This window comes from Hevea brasiliensis, chromosome 18 (genome assembly GCF_030052815.1).
Source record: "Hevea brasiliensis isolate MT/VB/25A 57/8 chromosome 18, ASM3005281v1, whole genome shotgun sequence".
NCBI lineage: Eukaryota > Viridiplantae > Streptophyta > Magnoliopsida > Malpighiales > Euphorbiaceae > Hevea > Hevea brasiliensis.
Window position 1 is genome coordinate 26,917,562 of NC_079510.1, and position 15,870 is coordinate 26,933,431.

Below are 15,870 nucleotides of genomic sequence, written 5' to 3' on the forward strand. Positions count from 1 at the left end.
GTATCTTCCATCCATATCTAGATCAGTTTGTAGTGGTTTTTATTGATGATATTCTGGTGTATTCTAAAACCAGGGAAGAACATGATGAACATTTGAGGATTGTTCTGCAAACCCTGCGAGAAAAGAAGCTGTATGCTAAGCTGTCCAAGTGTGACTTCTGGATGAGTGAAATCTTTTTCCTTGGACACATAGTATCAGCAGAGGGGATTAGAGTGGATCCCAAAAAGATAAAAGCAGTGATGGAATGGAAGCCTCCCAGAAATACAACTGAGGTCAGAAGTTTCTTGGGGCTAGCTGGGTATTACAGAAGATTTGTGAAAGGGTTCTCTCTTATAGCTGCTCCAATGACTAAGTTGTTGCACAAGAATGTGAAATTTGGCTGGAACGATAAGTGCCAAGCTAGTTTTGAGAGGCTGAAGGCTATATTGACAGAAGCACCAGTGTTAACATAGCCAGTGTTGGGAAAAGACTTTGTGGTCTACAGTGATGCCTCACATAATGGGCTAGGGTGTGTACTGATGCAAGAGGGGAAAGTGATTGCCTATGCTTCCAGGTAGTTAAGGCCACATGAACAGAACTACCCTACTCATGACCTGGAGTTAGCAGCAATTATCTTCGCACTGAAGATATGGAGGCATTATTTATATGGTGAGAAATGTTACATCTATACAGACCACAAGAGTCTAAAATATTTGCCAACCCAGAAGGAGCTCAATCTTAGACAGAGGAGATGGATTGAGTTCCTAAAGGATTATGATTGTGTGATAGATTATCATTCTGGGAAGGCAAATGTAGCTGCTGATGCCTTGAGCAGAAAATCCATCACAGCTTTAAGATCACTCAATTCCTATCTGTCCTTAGATTAAGATGGAGCTATTTTGGCTGAGTTGCAAGTGAGGCCAAACCTGCTACAGCAGATACAAGATGGGCAGAGGGCAAATGAAAAATTAATAGCCATTGTGGGTAAAATTTCAAAGGGAAAGGAAACTGAATATGAGGTGAAAGCAGATGGGTGTCTGTACTATAGAGGAAGAGTGTGTGTACCAGATGATGGGGAATTGAAGACTAGTATTCTGAAAGAAGCACACATTAGTGTTTATGCTATGCACTCGGGAAGCACGAAAATGTATAATGATTTGAAGCCTCATTATTGGTGGCCTGGTATGAAGAAGGATATAGCTGACTATGTGACTAAGTGTTTGACATATCAGCAAGTTAAAGCAGAACATCAAGTTCTATCAGATTGCTACAGCCTATAAGCATACCTGATTGGAAATGGTACTGGGTCACTATGGATTTTGCTAGTGGTCTACCTCTCACCCAAAAGAAGCATGATGCAGTGTGGGTGATAGTGGATAGATTGACGAAGTCAGCACATTTTCTGCCAGTTAGGACTGACTATTCACTGGAAAAGCTAGTAGAATTGTATATCAGTGAGATAGTTAGACTGCATGGAATCCCACTTTCCATCATATCTGACTGAGACCCAAGGTTTACATCGAGATTTTGGAAAAAGTTGCAAGAATCCTTGGGCACACAACTCTGTTTTAGCACGACTTTTCATCCCCAGACGGATGGACAGTCAGAACAAGTAATCCAGGTAAACCTAAGAACTACTTGAATTTTCATAGTTAATAAATTGAAATGATAGTAATAATGTGAATTATGTGATAGATCCTAGAGGATACGCTAAGGAGTTATGTCATTGAGTTTGAGGGGAGTTGGGATAGATACCTCCCATTGGCAGAATTCGCATATAACAATAGCTACCAAGCTAGTATTCAAATGGCTCCGTATGAAGCACTGTATGGGAGGAAATGTAGAACCCCAGTGTGTTGAACTGAATTGGGCGAAGATAAGCTGGTAGGACCAGACCTGGTGAAACAGACTGAGGAGAAAGTGAAGATAATCAAAGCTAACTTGAAGATTGCCTCAGATAGATAGAAATCTTATGCCGACTTGAAGAAAAAAGAGATAGAGTATGCAGTTGGCGATAAAGTGTTTCTCAAAGTCTCACCGTGGAAGAAAGTACTAAGGTTTGGGAGAAAGGGTAAGTTAAGCCCTAGGTTCATTGGCCCATATGAAGTTATTGAACGTGTGGGACCAGTGGCCTATCGGCTAGCTTTACCACCAGAACTAGATAAAATTCATAATGTATTCCATGTTTCCATGCTGAGAAGATATCGTTCAGACCCTTCACATGTCATTTCCATGGAAGAGATTGAAATCCAACTGGACTTGACATATACAAAAGAACCTATACAGATCCTAGCTCGGGAAGTGAAGGAACTGAGAAATAAACAAATTCCACTGGTGAAAGTGCTTTAGAGGCACCACAACACTGAAGAGGCAACTTGGGAAAGTGAAGAGATAATGAGGTAACAGTTCCCTCAACTGTTTGCATCAGATAAATTTCGAGGACGAAATTTTTTATTAGAGGGGAAGAGTTGTAATATCCTCACTTTAGCTAATCCATACAGTCTACTGTTCCGGTGACCAATGTCGGTCTGGGCAGCTAGAATGTTTGAAATTATAAATAGACTAGAGTGAGGAGTTATAAAGAAACTAAATAATGCTCATAAAAATCAAGGAAAAATTTTAGAAACCAAATACACTAAGGTTAAACTAGCCGAAACCCCAAGGATGAGTAACCCGAAGGGGAAGTGATGGTGAAGGCTGTTAGCAACTCTAGACCCGGGGAAAAAATTATAAAATAATTTTTGGGACTCCAAAGAAGGGTCATTGAGATTCTTATGGTATTAGAATGCCAAGGAAATACTTAGAAAAATTTTTCTATCGGTACACACAATTTTGGCTCGTTAAGCCAAACGGAGGGCATTTTGGTCATTTCATCTTCAGAGATTATTTTTGGCCAACTTGTCCAGTTAAATAAATAATTTATATAACATAAAATATGAATAAATATTGTTAAAAATTTAATTGCAATTAGAAAGATAAGAAAAGAAGAGAAAATGAAAGAAAATGGAATTATGACATCATAATGATGTCATTAAGATTCTCCCAACCAATCCAATGTTGACACATGGCATAAGCTTACTTAAAAGAAACAAATTAGGCTGAAAAATGAAAAAAAATCAGAATCCTCTTTCTCTTCTTCTTCCTTGCCGTGACCTTCCCTCCATAGCCACCCATTTTCAAGCTTTTGAAAGCTTGATTTCCCTAGCTCTCACCCCACTAAACCCTATATTCCCAACAAAAAAAAGTGTTCTTGCATCTTGGTGAGTCTTTTTGGAGCAAAAAGAAAATGAAAACAAGAACTCTAGCAAGTGGAAAATCTCACTCCATTAGAGGTTTGTGACCTAACCATATTTTCCCTTTAAATTCATGTTAAGGACTAAGAATGAGTGCAATTTACAAAGAAAATTTGTTGAATATCATTTGTATGCCAACCCATAATTTCGGCAACCTTGGTTAGGGTAAGATGGTGATGATTTTTGTGGAGCTAAAAGGGTAGTGTGGCTGCCCACAATATGTATTTCTTAAGTGGATTGATGAAATGCAATTATAATGCATGATTTATAATGTTTGAGTTAGGGTTTAGGGTGAAAAATGAGACTTTGATCATGTGATGATGAAAGTAGGTTTTAATGGTCAAGTAGTGACCATTGGTTCTGTTTAAATAAAAAATGAAGTGAATTGTGTAGTGGGATTGGAGTTTGGTGTGGCTGCCCTTGGTGACCTGCAGGATTGGGCATGAGTCCAGCAGGTTTGGGCAGCAATAACTTGAATTGTAGAGGTTCAATTGATGCAAGGCCAATTGTACATGAAACTAGACACATAATGGACAACTTTGGTGAAGAAACCATGCCCAGAAAACCAAACCAAGTTGACCAAAAGATTGCCCTAATCCGGGTGACCTGCATTCTGCCTGGGCAAAATGATCAAATGAACAATGTTTAGTCATTTGGCCATAGCTCAGTTTAGAAAGGTCCAATTGACTTGAAATTTTACCAGCAACAAGCTGAGATATAGACCTACAACTTTCATGAAGAAACCTAACCCAAATTATGACCAAAACATATTCAAAAAGTGAGTTATAGTCACTGCTCCTAACACTGTAGATTTGGTCAGTCCAGAAATTTTGGAAAAAAATTCAATCCGGCCAATTGTGGTTTTTGGGCCATAACTTGAGCTACAAAACTCCAAATAGAGTGATTCAAAAAAGGAAATACAACTAGACAAAATAAAGAACAACTTTCATGTTGATCATTTTGCCAAATTCCCACTGCAAAAATGACTAATGGAACAGTGACCCCAAAGCTTGAAAACTAAAAATTCTGTCCAATTAACATTAAGCTAAGGAATGGTATTGGCAACCAATACCAACAAATTTAAATGCACAATGTGGTATGTTGATGATACTTAAACCAATATACCTATTGTCAATGCAAAAGTCAACATTTTAGTTGACTAATGAAACGAAAAATAGCCATAAAATTTCAATTTCAAAGAATTACATAAATTAAAAGTGTTAAATGCCCTAGTAGGCCTAATGTGATTGGTTTGGATAGGTTGGCATGCCAATAGGGTTCTGTTAGTAGTACTGCATATGGCTTCATGCCATTCTATATTTCATGGCTTCCCATGCCATTCTGTGGCATAATAGCCTTTGGCTATGTTATTTGAATTGTGACACTTGGGTTTTATCCCTGATAATTATTACAGCTTATTAGCTATTCTGTTGCACACCAGGAGACACATTGTGATCGATGGTGTGATGGTCCGAGGTACTTAGTACCCAGTGCCAGTTTACCCATTTATCCAGTCCAGTCAACTAGTATGGGTTACTCGGGAAATGATAATAAATTTTAGCAAATTTTTAATCGAATAATACTGCAAATAATATCAGAAATTAAGTCTACCCAAAAATGTAAACATACATTCTGCATACTTATTTTTATTTTTATTTTATTTTATTTTATATTGTCACCACTAAGTAGAATTGCTTAACGCGTCGTTTTTGCCACGCGCAGGTACTGGAGACCTAGCTGGGGAGCCCAGCCAACATCAGACCGGGTGAGCCTTCAAATCTGCATCTAGAGTCCATAGTCACCTCACATTTGTAGTGCATATTGTAGGACATTAAAACTTTGGGGTAGCACTTGTATTTTGTATTTTGTATTAGTTTTGGATTGTAACTATAAACTCTTGAAATTATTGATGATGTAAATATATGAAATTTCGTGTTATTGAAATTTTCTGTATAATGTATGTTGATAAATGAAATGTTGACAAATATTTATGAATGAGCTTCCAGTGATGAAGTGAACATAAAATTTTTGAAAATAGTATTGAGATTTTGAGATTGAGTTGAGATATGTGTGTATAATGGAGTTTGGATTTGGAAATTATATTGGAAGTGTTTTTAAACAGGTTCAGAAGAACTGTTTTCCAATTTATAGCCGGCACTTTGCCGAATTTTCTATAAAATTTGCGAAAAAATTCAGATTTATCAAAAATTGAAAATAAATGAATTAAAAGGGATAAATTGTAATTGAAACATTAATTGGTGCTCCGGCACACTGAGTGGCATAACTTGCTCGGCTACACTGTAGATGGTTAAGGGGTGTCACAGATATTGTGAGCATGTGGTTACTTTGGTGATCAAGAATGGATGTACGTGAGGTCATCAAGGTTCAAACTTCCATACTCACTGGCCCAGTGGGCTCAACTTAACTAATGCAAGAAAGGCCAAGAATGGATGTACCTGAGGTTTTGAGCATTAGGAGCTAAAATTTATTGATTGAATTTCACATAAGATGTGATGAGCAAGTGTTGTTCATTTATATGTTGTTAAAAGTATCCAAGAAAATGTGATTTGAGGATATTTAACCATATATAAGAATTCAATCACCCATTAGAAATCCATCCAACTAGGATTTCCGTTTCATATTATGGAAGTGTAAGATTCGCCAAGTTAGTGAGAGGACCAATTTGATTAAAAGACCATAATCATATTAGTGGTTAATTTACTTGATACAAGATGACTAATTTAAATCTTGCTTTTTCTACAGTAATTGAATCTGATAATTATGGCACAAAGGTCCAACCTGTCATCACGCATACTAGATGACAATAGGCTCACCGGACCTAACTTTCCTGATTAGCTAAGGAATTTGAGAATTGTTCTCAATCTTGAACATATAGGATACGTTCTTGATTCTAAGATTCCTAGTGCACTACCACCTGAGGCCACAGAAGAAGAACATGACACTTTGAGAAAGTGGCATGAAGATGACATGCAAGCGAAGTGCTATATGCTTGCTTCAATGACTAATCAGTTATAGAAGCAACATGAGAAAATGCAAACATCTTCTGAAATTCTGAGTCACCTTTAAGAGTTGTTTGGTGAAAATAGTTGGTTGGCTAGATATGAGATATCTAAACAATTATTTAGAATGAAAATGCATAAAGGCTAGGATGTGGGAGAACATGTCCATACCATGATCCAGCTTATAGAGCAGCTGGAGACATTGGATTTCTCTATGGACTTTTCTCTTCAAATGGATTTGATCTGGAGTCTTTTGGAAGCTTTATCACAAACTTCCATATGACTAAACAAGAATGTACTCTGGCTGGTCTTCTGAACATTCTTGTAATTGCTCAAGGCAATATGCTTAGCAGGAAGGGAAAGGAAGTGGCACTTATTGCTTATTCTTCTTCTGGTAAGACCAAGAAGAAAAAGAAAAGCAACAAGAATAAGCCATCTTTTGTCCCTGGTCTTTCTGGTAGAGTGGCCAAAAAGAGCTAAACTATGAAGAAGAAGGCAGAAGCAGCTCCTGTTGACAAGGGAAAGTGTTTCCATTGTCAAAAGGATGGGCATTGGAAGAGAAATTGTCCAGAATACCTGGAGTTGGTAAAGAATAAGAAGGCAAGACCTTTTGAAGGTATAGTTGTTTCTTATTTCTTAGATTCTGGTATTGCTTATCATACTAATTCTGCTTAGGTCATTGATACTGGTTTTAATTCACATATAATTTCTGATGTGTAGGAACTAGTAAATCATAGGAGCCTGGATCATGGAGAAGTGAGGCTGAAAATTGGTGATGGATCAAGTGTTGATGCCAAAGCCATCAGATCTACTTCTCTTATTGTACATAGTCATTTTGATGATAATATTTTATATTTAAAGGATGTTTTTTATGTACCCAACATGTATAAAAAAATCATTTTTGTATCTAGTTTGACTAGAGATAATTATGAATTTAGATTCATAAATGATGTATGTACAGTTTATTATGGTAATAAAGTTGTATGTTTGAGTTACTTGCAAAATGGACTTTATTATGTTGATAATGAATGTAAAACAACTCCAAGCACCGAATATGAAATTAATGCAACAGAAAATATCAACCTTAATCTAAAACAACTTTGGCACTTGAGATTAGGTCATGTTGCAGAAGATAGGATCACTAAGTTAGAAAGGATGGGGATTTTGTCCATTTTAGGAAATGAACCATCACCAACTTGTGAGTCCTGCCTTTAGGGCAAGATGACCAGATCTCCTTTTGTGGGATAAGGGAAAAGAGTTGAAGATCTTTTAGAACTCATACATAGTGATGTATGTGGACCATTTAAAGAAATGGCTAGAGGTGGATATTACTACTTCATTACCTTCACTGATGATAAATCTCGGTTTGGGTATTTGTATTTAATGAAATACAAGTCTGAATCCTTTAAAAAGTTCAAAGAATTTAAGGTTGAAGTAGAAAATCAAATAGGAAAAAGTATTAAAACCCTTCGATCTGATCGAGGTGGTGAATACTTGAGTACAGAGTTTAATGAGTTCCTTCGGAAACAGGGCATAATTTCACAATTGACCCCTCCTGGTACACCACAGTTGAATGGTGTGTCGAAAAGAAGAAATCGTACTTTGTTGGACATGGTACGCAGCATAATGAGCTTCACTGATTTGCCTGTTTCCTTATGGGGATATGCATTAGAAACTGCACTGTACATTCTTAACAGGATTCCAACTCAATCAATTTCTTCCACACCATATGAGATATGGCATGGAAGACAACCATCCCTTAAACATGTTAAGGTATGGGGTTATCCAACTTTTATCAAATATTTGAAAACTGATAAATTGGAAAGAAGATCCGAAAAAGGTAGATTTTTTGGATATCCAAAATACAGTTTTGGATATTATTTCTATCTTCCACAATCACAAAGAGTTGTGATAAGTAGAGATGCAATTTTCTTGGAAAAAGAGTTTCTTCAAGAAAGTGGCAAAGGAAAGAAGATAGAATTGGAATTAGAGAATTCCACAAATAACCAACAACCTACACCCATGGATGTGGATCTAGTGGGAGAGCCTATGCCTATAGATAATACATCCACAACACCAATTCTTTGTAAATCTAGTAGAATATCTCACCCACCAGAGAGATATGAATTTCTTCATGAGAATGAACAAGAGTTATTTATTCATGAAAAAGTTGATCATGGTGATGATCCTACTAGCTATGAAGAAGCTATATTAGATATAAATTCTTCAAAATGGCTAGAAGCTATGAAATCTGAAATGGATTCCATGCATAAGAACCAAGTTTGGGATCTTGTAGACCCACCTGACGGTATTGTACCCATAGGATGCAAATGGGTTTTGAAGAGGAAGACTGGTTCTGATGGGAAGGTAGAGACCTTCAAATCTAGGCTTGTAGCGAAAGGGTTTCGCCAAAGGGAAGGAATTGATTATGAAGAAACATTCTCTCTCGTAGCCATGCTTAAATCCATAAGAATTCTTCTATCATTGCAGCACACTATGATTATGAGGTTTGGCAAATGGATGTCAAAATCGCTTTTCTCAATGGTGTTATTGAGGAAAACATATTTTGAATCCAAAGAAGGTTCCAAAGTGTGCAAGCTTAAGAGATCCATTTATGGTCTTAAACAAGCTTCTAGAAACTAGAATAAACATTTTGATGAAGCCATTAAAACTTTCGTCTTTATTCAAAACATTGATGAGCCGTGTGTGTATAAGAAGACTAGTGGGAGTATGATTACCTTTCTAGTATTATATGTGGATGACATATTATTGATAGGCAATGATATTGGTATGCTAACATCTGTAAAAACTTGGTTGTCAAGTACTTTCTCTATGAAAGACCTTGGAAAAGCTATCTATATTCTGGGAATTCGAATTTATAGAGATAGACCGAAAAGAGTAATAGGTTTGTCCCAAAGGCTTGACTTGGAAAAGGTGTTGAAGATGTTCAACATGCTTGATTCTAAGAGGGGATTGTTACCAGTTAGGCATAGGATTCACATTTCTAAGGAACAATCTCCCAAGACTCCTAAAGAAAGGGAAAAGATGGCCAAGGTTCCTCATGCTTCAGCCATAGGAAGCCAAATGTATGCCATGCTATGTACTAGGCCTGATATTGCCTATGCTGTTAGTATGACAAGCAGGTTTTAATCCAATCCAGGTTTGGAACACTGGATAGCTGTCAAGAATATCCTTAAGTACTTGAGAAGGACTAAGGATTTATTCTTAATATATGGAGGAGGTGAACTTCAACTAGAAGGATTTACAGATTCTAATTTCCAATCAAATATTAATGAGAAAAAGTATGTCTCAGGGTTTGTATTTTTGTGTAATGGAGGCACTGTCTATTGGAAGAGTTCCAAATAGACAACCACAGTAGACTCCACGACTGAAGCAGAGTATATTGCTGCATGTGATGCTGCAAAAGAGGTTGTTTGGATCAAGAAGTTCGTTTCAGAATTAGAAGTGGTTCCTTCCATTGAGTCAGCAGTTCCTCTCTACTGTGACAACAAAGGAGCCATTGCTCAGGCAAAGGAGCCTAGGTCTCACCAGCGATCCAATCCTATAGAGCGGCGATTTCATATTATCAGAGAGATAGTTGGAAGAGGCAATATCGCCATGCAGAAAGTAGCTTCAGCTGACAATCCAGCTGATCCACTGACCAAGGCCATGACACAACAACAGTTAGACAAACATCTTGAGAAGATGGGTCTTAAATACTGTAGTGAATGGCTCTAGGCCAAGTGGGAGATTGTTAGTTATGTGTGCCCTAGAGCATGCACTGATCTTGTAACTTGTAAATAACATTGTAAATATTATAATGGCAATGAACGTTTCATTTAAATGTTATGTATGTTTAATACCATATTTATTTGAAATTGTCCATTAGCAATATGTTATGTGTTCTATTCTTATGAGATAAGAATAATGAGTGGCAGAATACATAGGACATTTGTTATAAATCAGAGTTCACAGCTAAAGGATGTTTTGGTGGGCACATTATATCCAAAGAGCTATCACCTCTTTTTAGCTCCATTGATCAGTATGAGATACTGATGAATATGGAATGGTGAGTCTCATGCCATCTGATATGAGATATCGGGATAAATACAGTGGACACTTATGAGATAAGTAGGTTGAACTTGTGACGTTCAGATAACATGAACATGGCGTTTACTCGAGTCAATAAAATGTTATCTGTGCCATTATACTACATATAATTCTTTGACCTGAGATGACATGGTTGTCTCTTATATGGGTGGTTTAAGTTTGATACCACTTACATATCTGTACTGTGTATGGATACTTTGGTGTGTGTTGGCTCAGATTAGTCATATGTTGGGACAGGTGTTCAGTCAAGAGGGGATCCATAGCCTTGAGTAAAAAGGGTTAAAAGTCCTATGCGAATTTGAGCTGTTCTTGGCAAAATTAAGTTCTTGGCCAGGACAGATGACTTTGTCAGGAAAAGTGTTTCCTGATGGTAAAGTCTTATATGTCAAGAATCAGATTTCAAATGAGTGCATAAGATTCCATAAAAGGGGTTTGACTCAACCATGACCCTAAATGGAATTGGGACATAATACGAAGGGATTTTAGTGCATGTTAACGTATGATCAAAGGTTCATTATTAAGATATTTCTTATTGCTAATTGGGTGGCCATGGCATGCTATGCTAGGTGTCAACCATGGTCTATGAGATGCCTAAAATGATTTGGGGAAATCATTTATGGTCTGGAAGAGTTCCAATGATATTAAGAGTTAATATCATTTCTCATTGCCAATTAGTAATGAGCCTAGTAAGTCACACACCTATACAAGTTAACCACCAAGTAAATTATGATTTAATTGATTAATTAAAGAGTTTAATTAATTAATTAAATAGATTTGGTTTGCAATAAGATTACAAAGTCCCTAGCATGACTTGAAACCAAATCTTGTATATTGGATGTATTATATAAATTGAATTTATATTTAAAGAGTTTAAATATGAATTTAATTGTGAGATTAATTAATGGAGATTAATTAATTAATTAATTTATATGTGATATAAATTTATTTGAGGAAGAAATTACAATTTTGGGTTGAGAACTCAAAATTCATTGCAAGGGCAAAATGATAATTTTACAAGGTGACAGATGGCACCATGAGATGGTGACACGTGTCACTCATGGATGTATGCCATTTGTCTTCCATGTGATGGAAGATGATTGTTGATGATTTAATCTTGTCTTGACAAGTGTCATAATGAGATTAAGACACATAAAAAGCTAGATTAAATTGGAGCTTGACATGTTGTGGGAGGGGGCGTGAGGCAAAATATCATCCACTAGAATTATATAAAATGCACCAGGTAATGCCCAGGAAAGATGGTGGAGTCACAATAGTCTCACTTAAGTACCACCTCCTTAAACAACATTTCCTAGACATGCACTTCATACAATCCTAATAGAATCAAACCACTGGTAAGTACTGTTTTCCCATAATACTACCACGGTACTAAGGATTTATGCCACGAAAGCATAGATAGACAAGAGTCGCCACCCGGGTGATAACCAGGACATATTCAGTGTTTCTTTTGAGGGTCATAGATGGCAACTTACTCCTTGCAGAGTTTCCACAACCGTCATTACCATAGCCCAATGTCTAGGTTCAGGATAGTGGGTACCTCGGGAAGGTGTTAGGCACCCCTTACGCCTGGTCTAACCTCTTTAATTCGAGTGCCAGTCCTCTACTAATGTTTCCAGAAGTCTTGTTTATTATTCCTTTATTAAACTTTATCCTAAAAAATGCAATTCTAATCCTACACACGCAAGTAATTCACAAAAGGGTTGTTGTTCACAAACAATTTTCATGCACAAGTAATTCCTATCTATAGGGTTGCTAATTATTTAAGTGATATTTACCAGATGACTAAAATTAATTTATTATTGAGAATTTAATTTACAAAAAAATTCAATTTCAAATAACTTACGTTTCTATTTAACCTAATTAATTAATTTTTCACCAAGTTACTCTAAGGATAATTAAACTAAGTTAATTATGTACATGTGTAATTTATTCTAATATCACATAAGGCCCAAACAATCACAACCTAATAAACAATCACAACCTAATAAACATTTCTAACATGCAAATTTATTTTACAATTACCAAGTATTAAATTAAATTTATTTTATATGCCAATGTTTGTTTAATTTATAAACAAGATTAATTTAACTTATAAAGTATTTATTTAAATTAATTACATGCAAAAGGCAGTAAAATTAAAAACAAAGTTAATTTTAATTTACCAAATAAAAATTTTATTATTACTACAATTTCATGCTAATGGTTATTCGAGGAGTTTGGGGCTACTTACCTGTTAGTAAATGCAGTTGCCATTGGGGCAAGCTACCCTTAAAAAAGGGTATTCTCTTCTAGTATGGCAATGATATCCCTGGCTTACTCCCGTTTAGCTCCACATAAGCTCCACACAAATGCCCTTTTTGGTACTTACCTTAGGGCTACTTACCAATTTTGTTTGTAATAAAAAAAAAAAAGAAACTAAAGAAAATAAAACAAATAAAGAAAATAAGAAAATATTAATAACAATTTACATTGGATTCTAATTCTAGTCTCCTAAAGGGTTAAGATTCCTAATTAGTTACAACTACTTTAGGGTCCACATCTTCTAATATATTCCAAACACTTCATAACACTTCTTGAATTAAAAAAACACAGAAAAATAGATCAAATATCAATTAAAAACTCAAGAAAATACAAGAACATGCATAAATATACAATTTTCAAATTCTGGCAGATTAACGGTCGCAAGAAATCTAATTTTTTAAAAATAGTTAGAGATGCCTAAAAATCATAAAAAAAAAAAAAATAGAAGACAGCCTACATATCATACAAGATTATAAAATTTATAAATCAAACAAAACCCCAGCTGAATGGTCTACATAAATCGTAACTTTTCTAAGTGACATAATCGTACTACTTTTTTGTAAAATTCATAACTCATTAACCACAATAGATATGAATGCAAAACCAATTGGAAAAGATTAATAAGATTCTGAAATTAATTTTAGACACTAGATTTACATAAAAATATTAAGAAAAAAAAGGTGATATGCTCTACAAATCGGGTATCCTGCAAATCGGATTTTATAAGAACCCTAACTTCAAACAGCCATAACTTATAAAATACAAAAGCTTTTTCAGTGATTCTTGAGACTAAAATTAATAGAATTTCGTGAAGAATAGGAATATAATTTTCCTAAAATTTTTACAGATTAAGAAAATAACAAAAAAAAATAAAAACTTGAGAAACCAAAAACTGAATATGTGCAGAATTATTTATCCCCTCAAATTAAACATGATTACAAGATCTATATGAACATATAAAATAAATTAAAAACAATGAACATAGAATTAAACATTACATGGCATAGATCTTGAAAAGAAGATAAAAGAATTAACTTTTAAGAAATATTGCTAGAAAGAAAGAAGAACTAAAAGAATGTTGGCTATTTTTCTCTTTAATTTTTTTTTCTTCTCCTCCACCCCTTTTTTTTTTTTCTTTTTCCACCCCTTTTTCTTTTTTATTTTTTATCAATGGGGTATTTATAGGGTTTGGGAGAGAAGTGCGATAGGGTTTGGAGTCCTAGAGTGATAAAGTTCAGATAACTTAAACAACTAGGATTGCAGAATTTGGGTGAGACTGAGATATGGATGAGGTGTTTCAACCAATAGGAAGAGAGAGGAAGGGGAAGGCACCAATAGAAAGTGAGGAAGAGGTGTGGTAGGGTTTGGAGTCCTAGGGTGATAAGGTTCAGATAACTTAAACAATTGGGATTGAGGAAATTGGGTGAGACTGGGATATGGGTGAGGTGTTCCAACCAATAGGAAGAGAAGGAAAAGGGGTGGCACCAATAGAGAGTGAGGAAGAGAGTGGGGCCAATGGGGGAGAGAGAGTTTCTATAGGAGAGGGATAGAGAAAAAGATATTTTCTTATTTTAATTTTCAAAAAAATAAATTAAATGGGTCATATTTAAAATTTCTAAGTAGGCTTTCTTAGGCCCATGGGGCCCAATTAAACTTAATTAGGCCTATTTAAGAACTACCCATATTAAATTTAAACAAAACAAGATTTTATTTAAATTAAATTAATTTCTCAAAAAACATTTTTTTTTTTTCAAGATCGTGCCACAGAATTAATAATTCAGCTCTATGCCTCCAATTACATCTCACAGTCATATAATTTTTCATCATCGGGTTTCCCATAGCCTCAATGCACATACTCATCACAAAATAAGGGTCTACACATGTGGCACTCCATTAATGGGTTTTGTCACTTATGTATAAATACAAGATAAGAAGAGTTGACTTCTTTTTCTTCTTTTTTATGACCTTGGACGGCAACCTCTCTCTCTCTTTCGTTCTTTTATTTTTCCTCCATTGATGATAGAAAGAAAGCTTGTTTCTTTCTTGAATCAAAGACACTGGAAAAGGTTTCCAATTCAAATACATCCATAGAAATCACCTAAAGGAAATACCCTAATTGTTAGTGGTTCGCAAGCATCAAAGAGAGGACTTGGGCTGCCTAAGGTGATCTTGGTAGAAGCTTATGGTGGACAAGCTAGAGGAGCAACAAGTGGTACTCTAGGAGACTACCAAAGGGAGCAAGAAGTTTGATTCTGCACCCCTTCAGGTTAGTTGTATTTAAACCCTCTTTTAGTTAGGGTTTGCTAGATTTAATTGTTAAACCCCAATCTCCAATGGCAAATGAATCACAAATGCATGTTAAAAGAGTGTTTTGACATGCTTTAGGGCATTAGAGAAAGGCTAGGATTATAATACACTTGTATGAATGCATGAAACCCTAGATAAAATTTTTGAAATCCATTCTCTAAGGCCCTAACCACGCTTCCCAACGCCATTAACTATGAGTTTTTAGTGATGCCATTTGGGTTAACTAATGCTCCAGCTGCTTTTATGGGCCCGATGAACACTATCTTCAGGCCATATCTGGATCAGTTTGTTGTTGTGTTTAATGATGATATTTTGGTGTACTCGAAGAATGCAGAGGAGCATGACAAGCACTTGAGGATAGTATTGCAGACTTTGAGGGAGAAACAGTTGTATGCCAAACTGCCCAAGTGTGAGTTTTGGCTGAAGGAGATTACATTTTTTGGGCATATTGTATTTGCAGAGGGTATCCAGGTGGATCCTAGCAAAGTAGAAGCCATTCTTAATTGGAAGCCACCCAAAAATGTCACTGAAGTTTGGAGTTTCCTTGGTTTAGCCGGGTACTACCGAAGGTTTATGAAGGGATTCTCCATGCTAGCATCTCCACTAACTAAGCTACTTAGGAAGGATGTGAAATTTCAGTGCACTGATCGATGCCAGGAGAGTTTTGATGAGTTAAAGAGGCATTTAACCAGGCTCCAGTCCTAACCTTGCCTACTTTGGGTAAAGAGTACTCCATATATAGTGATGCTTCTCATAATGGATTGGGCTATGTGTTGATGCAAGATAGGAGCGTCATTGCCTATGCTTCATGCCAGCTTAAACCGCATGAGAGGAATTATTCT